General features: G+C 39.3%; 1 long non-coding RNA gene across 1 annotated transcript; it reads right to left on the bottom strand.

Moving 5' to 3' along the window:
* Nucleotides 1-241: 241 nt before the first annotated feature.
* On the bottom strand, nucleotides 242-4,640 carry LOC118223974. The gene is made up of 2 exons (XR_004764540.1): nucleotides 3,780-4,640; nucleotides 242-1,535 (listed from the first exon to the last, which is right to left on the bottom strand). It is a non-coding gene; the product is annotated as an uncharacterized LOC118223974 (long non-coding RNA).
* Between the last annotated feature and the right edge of the window lie 3,802 nt (nucleotides 4,641-8,442).

The following is an 8,442-nucleotide window of genomic DNA, read 5'->3' as shown; positions in this document are numbered from 1 at the left end:
TTGCTAAACGACAAATGTACAACGATTTAACTGGTGATGCATCCACAAGCCAAATGTTCAAGGAGTTTGATCCTGTTTTACCTTCATTAAGCATTGGCCCACATTTAATGATATAATGTGAGCCCTCTAGCACGATGGAAGCTTGTCATTTTGCTTAGAGTGCATCAATTTAAATGTTTCCTCAGTTGCTAAGTGTAATATCCAGTTAGGTTTTCCTCCCTAAAGAGGCGCACAGACCATGTTCCTTTTAGTACAAAACAAAGTTTATTAATAATCTAGGAAATGTTCCTTTAAAATGCATAACAGGAAGATTGGGTTACACATACTTTCCACTGCCTAAAAGTCCATGCTGTGGAAAATCAGGTTCTGATCAAAGTGCTTATAGTGCTAAAGTGCTTTTAAAACCTAAGAAAGCAGTGACATAAACCCCGCTAAACCAAAAAAACACAAAACATAATTAGAAATGCAACAGAAAAGACAAACAATATCAATTCAGCAAATAGTTCATGTCACTGTTCATGCAACATTAAAACCTTAACAATGCCATCTCGGTGACGTCACATACTATCAGTATTCCCCATAATGTACGGCAGCTACAAGTCCCCCCCGGCACACCAAGACAGCAGCCTACGGCAGTCTACAAAGAGTAACAATCATCAGTTTGTGCATTAACAATAAAATACATTATTATTATTACAGAGGGCTGTTATCAAAGAAAAACATAATGATATGCGTACCAAGGTAACACCACAACCGACTTTTCTGAATCCGGCTACACGCTGCACCAGCTGACCATAGCCTTCAAAACTAAAATACACACACAAATGACACAGCCCGGCTTGACAACAGCATCGTCAGTACCCTGTACAGCAGCAACAACATCACAATCAGACGAGTGAACCTCATTCAATAATTACTTACAAAGAGCTGGATGCACTTTCACAAATCGGAGCTGGTTCAGAATGCCGCTTCTCCAAAACACCAGGGACGCTGCCATATTGGAAATCCGAGTTTACTTTTAAATGCTGCTCCGCTCCCCTACCGTATTCCCCGAACTAGCGGCGCGTTAGGTTCCGCTACCGCAGTCTCTGGACTAGCTGCGCATTACATGAGCAAAGTAACAATATAATATTATTTGTAGATAGAACACATGGACCTACCACAGTCATGCGGCTTTGTCTATTAAACTAGAATTGCTATGCTGTAACTTATTTTTATGTTCACCATCTCACTCCACCTATGTACGTGTTGACTGCATTTGCACATCAATAGGTGTTCCCACACAGATATTCTCATACTTGAATTTCCTAATATTAGAAAATTGAAGTGAACTGTTAGTTATGTACCAATATATGCGGTAATTTACGCGGTAACTTAATTTTTTTCGAAGGTATCAACTTGAGTGATAACTGGCTGAAGAATCCCAAGTAGTAGTCTGGAAACAGACTGCAGTCAGGGTTCATCCATCGGAGGATTCTGGATTCCAGAAATGCTCTTTCCTTTGAGCATCCCGGGTGGAAGTGATTGCTCAGACCCTGGAAACACAAGAACAGACACACAAAAACAGGGTGGATTTACTTGAAGCAGAATTCATGTCACAGCATAGAACTGTTGAAAATTGTTGAAACATTGCAGCAAACTCAGGCAGTGTCACACAGGTGGACAGCTACAGTAGGTGCCTGAATAGTACTGTCTTTTGACAGGATCTCTTAAAATTCCGAAGAGTCCACTGACTCCTTGGCACTGACTGCATGTTTTAGATATCTCCTTACTGTAACTCACCAAATTCAGTTCATCTGCTAATTAGAAAGCTTTTGATTTGCTGGATCAGATATGTTCCAGCAGAAAGAGATCTAAAACATGCAATGAGAAACACTTAGGCCTATATGGAGGACTGCTGAAAGTAGTAGTGTGCCAATTCTATAATGCCAGAAATGCAATGTAATTTGCCAGTTGTCAAGCCCAGTTGTTGAAGAGCTAGCACTCATTCGAAGTCATGCAGGTAAATTTACAAAATTGGTAGGTTTGCCAAGATATGTGATTGGGGGGGGAAGTAATAGGCTTGGGGTATGTGAAGCATCTGACCTGACTGAGTCCTAAGGTGTTGTGTGCATAATAAATTGTGGTGCATTGCATTGGTGGTTGGGCAGATTTGCAGTGTATGTATCTGTGCTCCAAAATACTGATATCCAGATTATATTTCTTTTTTCAGGTTATATAAAATGATGCATTTTGTCCAAAATTTCTTGTATCGACTATACAAAAGGGACTGACTGCATAACCATGTGAGCTAGATACATATATCACAGACCGTAATGTTCCAACTAGGGCTGTCATGATATCACATTTTCATAAAATGATGATCTTGGACCAACATATCATGATAACAATATTATCTACAGTAATAGTAAACAAACTTTAAAAAAGTGTGCTCTCACTCAACATTAACATTTAACTTCGTGTTGAAGCATATATCAATAATATTCCTGACAGATTATAAACATGCATAGTTAATACAATCTGTCAATTAGTTTTTCTTCGCTTTTCTAAAAGACACAAACAGTGAAATACACACAACCTGCTTGACTTGTCATTGTAAAGGAATGAAGACAGAAGTATGTTGGTCTTAGAAATCAATTTGAAGTGTTACTATTTTTATTGTCAGTTAAAAATGAAATGCTTTCAATGTCTGGCTTTTAGCCACTTCACATGTAGTTGCACTGTCTATAATGTTTGGCTCAATTACCTCAATGCCCAGATAGCAAGAGACTCTGAATTTTGGCCAATTCTTGCCATCTGTGACTCTCTTGTAACATCACTAACACTTCATTTGCAGTCAGTTTTCCACTTCATCCTTGTCAATCTTTGAACTACTTTGCACAACTTTATATGACTGGATAGTAGCTTGCTAACTGAATATGTTGTATGGCTAGCGAAAGTCATACAGCAGCCAAATAACTAAAAAAAAAAAAATCTAATGGTGATGATAGTTACTAGGAAACATAAACGCGTTCAAAATGATCAAAGCATACAGGCAAGATGACGGTCAATTTGACCGTCCATTGCCATTTCACAAGTGTTCATAGCTATTTCCTTATGAAATACTGATATTCAAATATAAGATTTCCCACAAGATACAGATCTTATGCAAAGAAGACAGATCTTGTATCTACCTTGTGCAAACAGGATAATGTCTTGTGCAAATACATTTTCAGGACTTTGGGTGCTCCATAGTTACAACTTGTGTCATGAGCACAGCTCACTATATTCAAACCAAGGACCTAATATGCATCACATAGGCCTATATTCAGGGCCGTATTAAGCCATTCCGTGGCCCTGGGCTATCGGTCTCGGCCGGGGCCCTCCCGTGCGCACACCCACCCACGAAAACACACACACACACACACATGGATTTACACAGCAGTGCATCGAGGTCCAGGCAACAGAACCACACATTTCACTATTAGACTAGCTTATAGGCTGCCAACTTCACAACCACGATGAAAAATCCTATTGATTATTGGAATATAGCTTAATAACAAATCAATACTGATGTGCAGCCAAAACAGATGTACTCAACAGCCAATTCCACACAAACCCAACTGAACAGCCAGAGAATAGCACAATTCCACACAAACCCAAAACACAACGGCAGAGAGGCTTACACCATTTTCAGAATACAGAATACATTATCATTGAAATAGCCTAGTCGGCACTAGAACTATTTAAAATACTTTAAAATTGAGGCTATACTCGTGAATAAATAATATCTGACTCACCAGTAATGTTAAAGGTCCTTTTTCTTGTTCTTCGGCAAGGCCACGTTCCGACAAAAACTGTATGATGGCCACAACTCGCCTCAAAACTTCTCTCCAGTAATTCTCCTCATCTTTGCACTGTTCCTTTTGCGCCAAGTCTATTCCTTGCACCTGTGTGCGAGCAAGCCAGGTGAGCGTGGCTGGCCCGCTTCATGCTCTTCCCCCCGGCAAACTGCATGTTTCCAATCCGAAAAAGCAGAATGAGCAAAAGCAGATGATGAGGTTGTCTCGCCAAATAGTCTACAAAAAAAAACAATACACGTTCCCAGTCGAAGGGAGTACACGAGCCATTCTCTTGAAACTTTTTCCCCATTTCGGAGTGCACGGGTGAACAACGTTTACTTAAACATCGTTTCTGATTCTTGTATATTCTTTCCGATGCCGAAAAATTTACATCTTTGTTCTGACACAGTGAGGGGGCTGTAACTCCTTTCCTGACCCAGTAGGGGTCTTCTGTAATTACTCCCCAACATGCAGCATCTAACGATATTTCTTTCTCCTCCACCACAGCGGCGCCATCGCTGTCTGTTACCTCTGATTCTTCCCTCTGATATTTGCTAACGCTAATGTTGAAGTACCTGGCTCTTCTTCATGATCAACATCAGTTGTACTACTAGCAGCGGTATGTTGGCTTTCTGATTTAAAGAAGTTGGTTAATTTGGGTGTCTTCTTTAACAACTCCAAAGTTCTCTCTTGTTTTTGTTGCTGAAATTTTCATTTTTGGGCCCCACTTTCGTATTTCCTTTGATCACTGGACATTTTCGTAGGCTAACAAATTTGCTACGTTACACTTGACTGCAATATGAGTGAAGGAATTATGGAAACGGAAACTAGCTACGGGCAAACTGAAAGGACAAAAGACCAAGCGATCATACTATATTTTTCAATCACATTAACGCAATTCCTATTGACAATCATGCTTTGGTGGGGCCCCCTAGTGGCCGGGGCCTGGGGCTGCAGCCCCTGTAGCCCATTGGGTTACGGCACTGCACATACTAAGTTATAATTTGATTTGTGACGTGTGAACAATTTATGAGATTGTAAATTAAAGCTGAGCCTGCATTTGACATTGAGGATTTCAGATTGGGAGTAAGAATAACTCATACGTTTTAAATTCTAAACCCAATTTGTAGTGAGACGATGAGAGATTCACTTTCAATGGTCGAGTCAATCACTTATGACAGTGGTGCATGTGATCAGAATAAAGTATCAGCCAGATGATTTTGTAGTTGGGAATGGGTGCTGGGGTCGACAGGATACCATATTAAAGGAAGTAGTCCGGTGAATCCATGTAGACCACAAAGGTTCTTCAAGCAAATCACACAGCAAGGTTGCCTCTATCCTCCACTGCACTATGTGAAGACATCAGAAGATCAGATGCATGTCACTCAGGTGAGTGTATGAAATCAATGAGCTGTCCATTACATAGGGTGATTTAAAAAGTGCAATTTCACATCTTAATGATTTCTGATACAAGGTATATGCATTATCTGTGCATATTTCCAGTGCCCATCTGAATAAAATCAACATGAGGAACAAGGCATCCATATCTAAACAGAGATCAGTGCTAGGATCACTGCATATTGATGGGCTTCTTTATTAACTTGCAGATGCACCCCCAAAAAAGGCCTCCTTTAACTTTAGTGACAGACGCACCCCAAAATTCATGTTGAGGTTGTATCATTCACATGACTTGCCTTACTATAGCCATCACACTTTCATATTTAGATAACCTGGTCACTTACGTTTAAAAAAAAAAAAACAAGACCAGGTTAAAACCTAGTATATGGCTGGACCTAACAGTGTTTCCTCTAAAAAAAAAATTCAGCAGCGGGGGAAAGGGTTTTGTTGTACCTGGGTGGTACGCACGTGCCGCCAGCGTCGGAGTGAATATCAATAGGTCATTTAAAAAAATGAAATAAAAAGACACTTGACTGCAAAACAACCAGAACATATTTATTGACATCTATTTATTCATACATAATGCCTCTTTGACCCACTACTTACAGCAGCAAAAAAGTCCCTGATTTTATTCTATGGGGCCGTGGACATGGCGCTTAAGAAATCTGGTCACCTTACTATTTGGGTGATTTTCTAGATCTGTTTCTCCTGTCCAGTCCGTGGTTCAATAATTGCAATGTCATAAAAGTGAGATCGTAATAGTGGGAATTACTGATGATTTATTATTTAATAAACACAAGTGTCTACGTGAAATGTGAGCGTATGACACTGACCGCTAGAATCCAACAGCACAGACAGGTTGCGGTCGTTGCACAGCAAGGTAAACAATCAACTTTCAGTCCAAAATGGCGGCGGCCCAGCTCAGCAGCTGGGCATAGATGTTACATTGCACAACCAATGGAGTCTCGCCTCTTGGTATTCAAATCTCTTTGTTACAACTGTGAATATGTACGGATTCCTGGACGTGCCGATAGCGACCACCCTTTCTCATATTAACCTCAATACGCAAGACAGGGCACAGTGTGCTAGCAAATTGATGTCAGGTTCCATTCATTTTTATGGGGTGGTCGATACAGGTCCCCTTAGCAACCAAAAGCTAGTGCTGGGCCACCTCTGACTTATTTGCTGGCACTGGAAAAAAGTGCTGAAAAAATAACCACTGGAGGATAACTAGGACATTTTTTCCTACATAACTAGGTACAGGTTGTTAGCGATATTTCACCTATTTCATATATAGTTGCAAATCTGTTTGTTACCTAGCTAACGTTAGCTGGAACATTATTTCATGATATATTATTATTAATATTAGTTGGCCATGAACATCAATAGAGAATACATTGCGAATGTTTAGCTAGTTAAATCTACCTTTTTTCTTGTTCTCCGGTAACGTAATCCAATCCTCTTCCCTGTTTGTCACTCTGCCTGAGGAGAAAATACTGTACTCGCGCTGTTGTTTATTTGGTTTTCATGACACACGTGATCTGGCCGACCAATGGTGTAACTTCATCACTCAGTCAGTCACTCAGTCACAGATATTTGCGTTTGTTGGGCTGGCCCCGCTGTAGCGGTCCAGCCAAAAAGTAGGCATCAAGGGAAGCCTATTCGTTGAACTTGACCTGGTAATCGCGCGTGCCCCACTAAAATCAGTTTACACCACAAAGCAACCAAAAATCTGTAGGCTACTGGTTTTAACGGTACCGATCATTCTGGTAAGTCTATACAACAATATTCCCAATTTATTCAGCTAATATTTCAAAAACTTCATTACCTCGGTTCATAAAATTACTTGTTAATCACAGTAAGTGCCCTGTCAATCTACAGAGTATGAGTCTGACAACTAATTAAAAAAGTTGTACTGTGGAAACTACCGCTAGTCGGCAAACTACTTAAGCAATTTGCGTAGACCTGCAAACTCGTTTAACGTTAAGTGAACTGTCGTTATGGCGTATTCTGGTAACTTAACTTAAAAGACAGAAATATATATGCTAAATATACAAGTACTTAAATCAGTCGCAAATAACCATTCAGCCAAATGCAGCGAACTTGATATTTAACTTATATGATGATAATGTGGATGAGTGACGGTGATGTCTTACAGTAGATTGTAATGCTAATGAAAAGTCAACAACAAAAAACTGAAATCACACTTTTTTCATTCACTGATTTAAAGCATTTCCTTTACACACAATTTATGTTCACAAAGACAAGTTCATTTTGCCAGAGCCAGAAGCTAACACTACTATTTTTCATTCTGTAGTAATGATTTGGCCAAAAAGAAACAAAAGTGGATGTAAATATTTCAATAAAGGTGTTCTATTTCAATTTCAACCTGATTCAATTGTATCTTTGTTTCCATAAATTAAATGTATCATAAATATATTAACATTATAGACCAGCACTTTTCCTCAAGTGACTTTTCTTTGCAGTAACATTGCATTTGTCAACATTCTTCTCACCACTGATAATGGGTTTTGGACTGGAGACTTCATTATGTCAATGTTTCATTTTCTTTCGTTTGGGACACCTCATACATTTAGTGAAACAAAGGCCTGTTTAAATAAATAGGTCTTCAGCATCCTTCTGAAAATGTAAACAGAGACCGTAGAACATGTCTGAAGGAAGAGCGTTCCACAGTGTCAGAGCCACAACCTCAAAGGCACAATCACCTTTTGCATAAACAATTGCATAACAACTGCATAAAAACAGGTAAATTATAATTATTGAAAATGTGGACACCTGGCCACTTAAAACTAGCCACTGGGAAGATAATGAAGAATTCAAAGACAAAACTAATGACTTGACGTACTTACATTGTGTTAATTTTAAGGAAACATGAAATATGAAATAAAATAAACTGAAATGTTTTCAATCTAATTAGGAGCCTATTCAAACCTGTCTTTCATTAGATCAAAAATATATATAGCACAATATGAACATGGCAATTTGATGCTCCATGGCATGTAAAGCTATTTCTGCTATTTCTAAACATGAAAATCACTCAATTAAGAAAAAATAACATCATTTAAAATTCTGGAATTGTGGTTTGAACGATGACCAGCATACACAGGGAGGGGCGGGCAGGACCAAATGTGGGAACCACTGCTCTGGAGCTGTAGTTTACAACCCTGTGCCATGTCTGAATCAGTGCACTTGCCTACTATTC

This window comes from Anguilla anguilla, chromosome 3, assembly GCF_013347855.1.
Source record: "Anguilla anguilla isolate fAngAng1 chromosome 3, fAngAng1.pri, whole genome shotgun sequence".
Taxonomy (NCBI): domain Eukaryota; kingdom Metazoa; phylum Chordata; class Actinopteri; order Anguilliformes; family Anguillidae; genus Anguilla; species Anguilla anguilla.
This window is presented reverse-complemented; position numbering and strand designations above follow the sequence as displayed.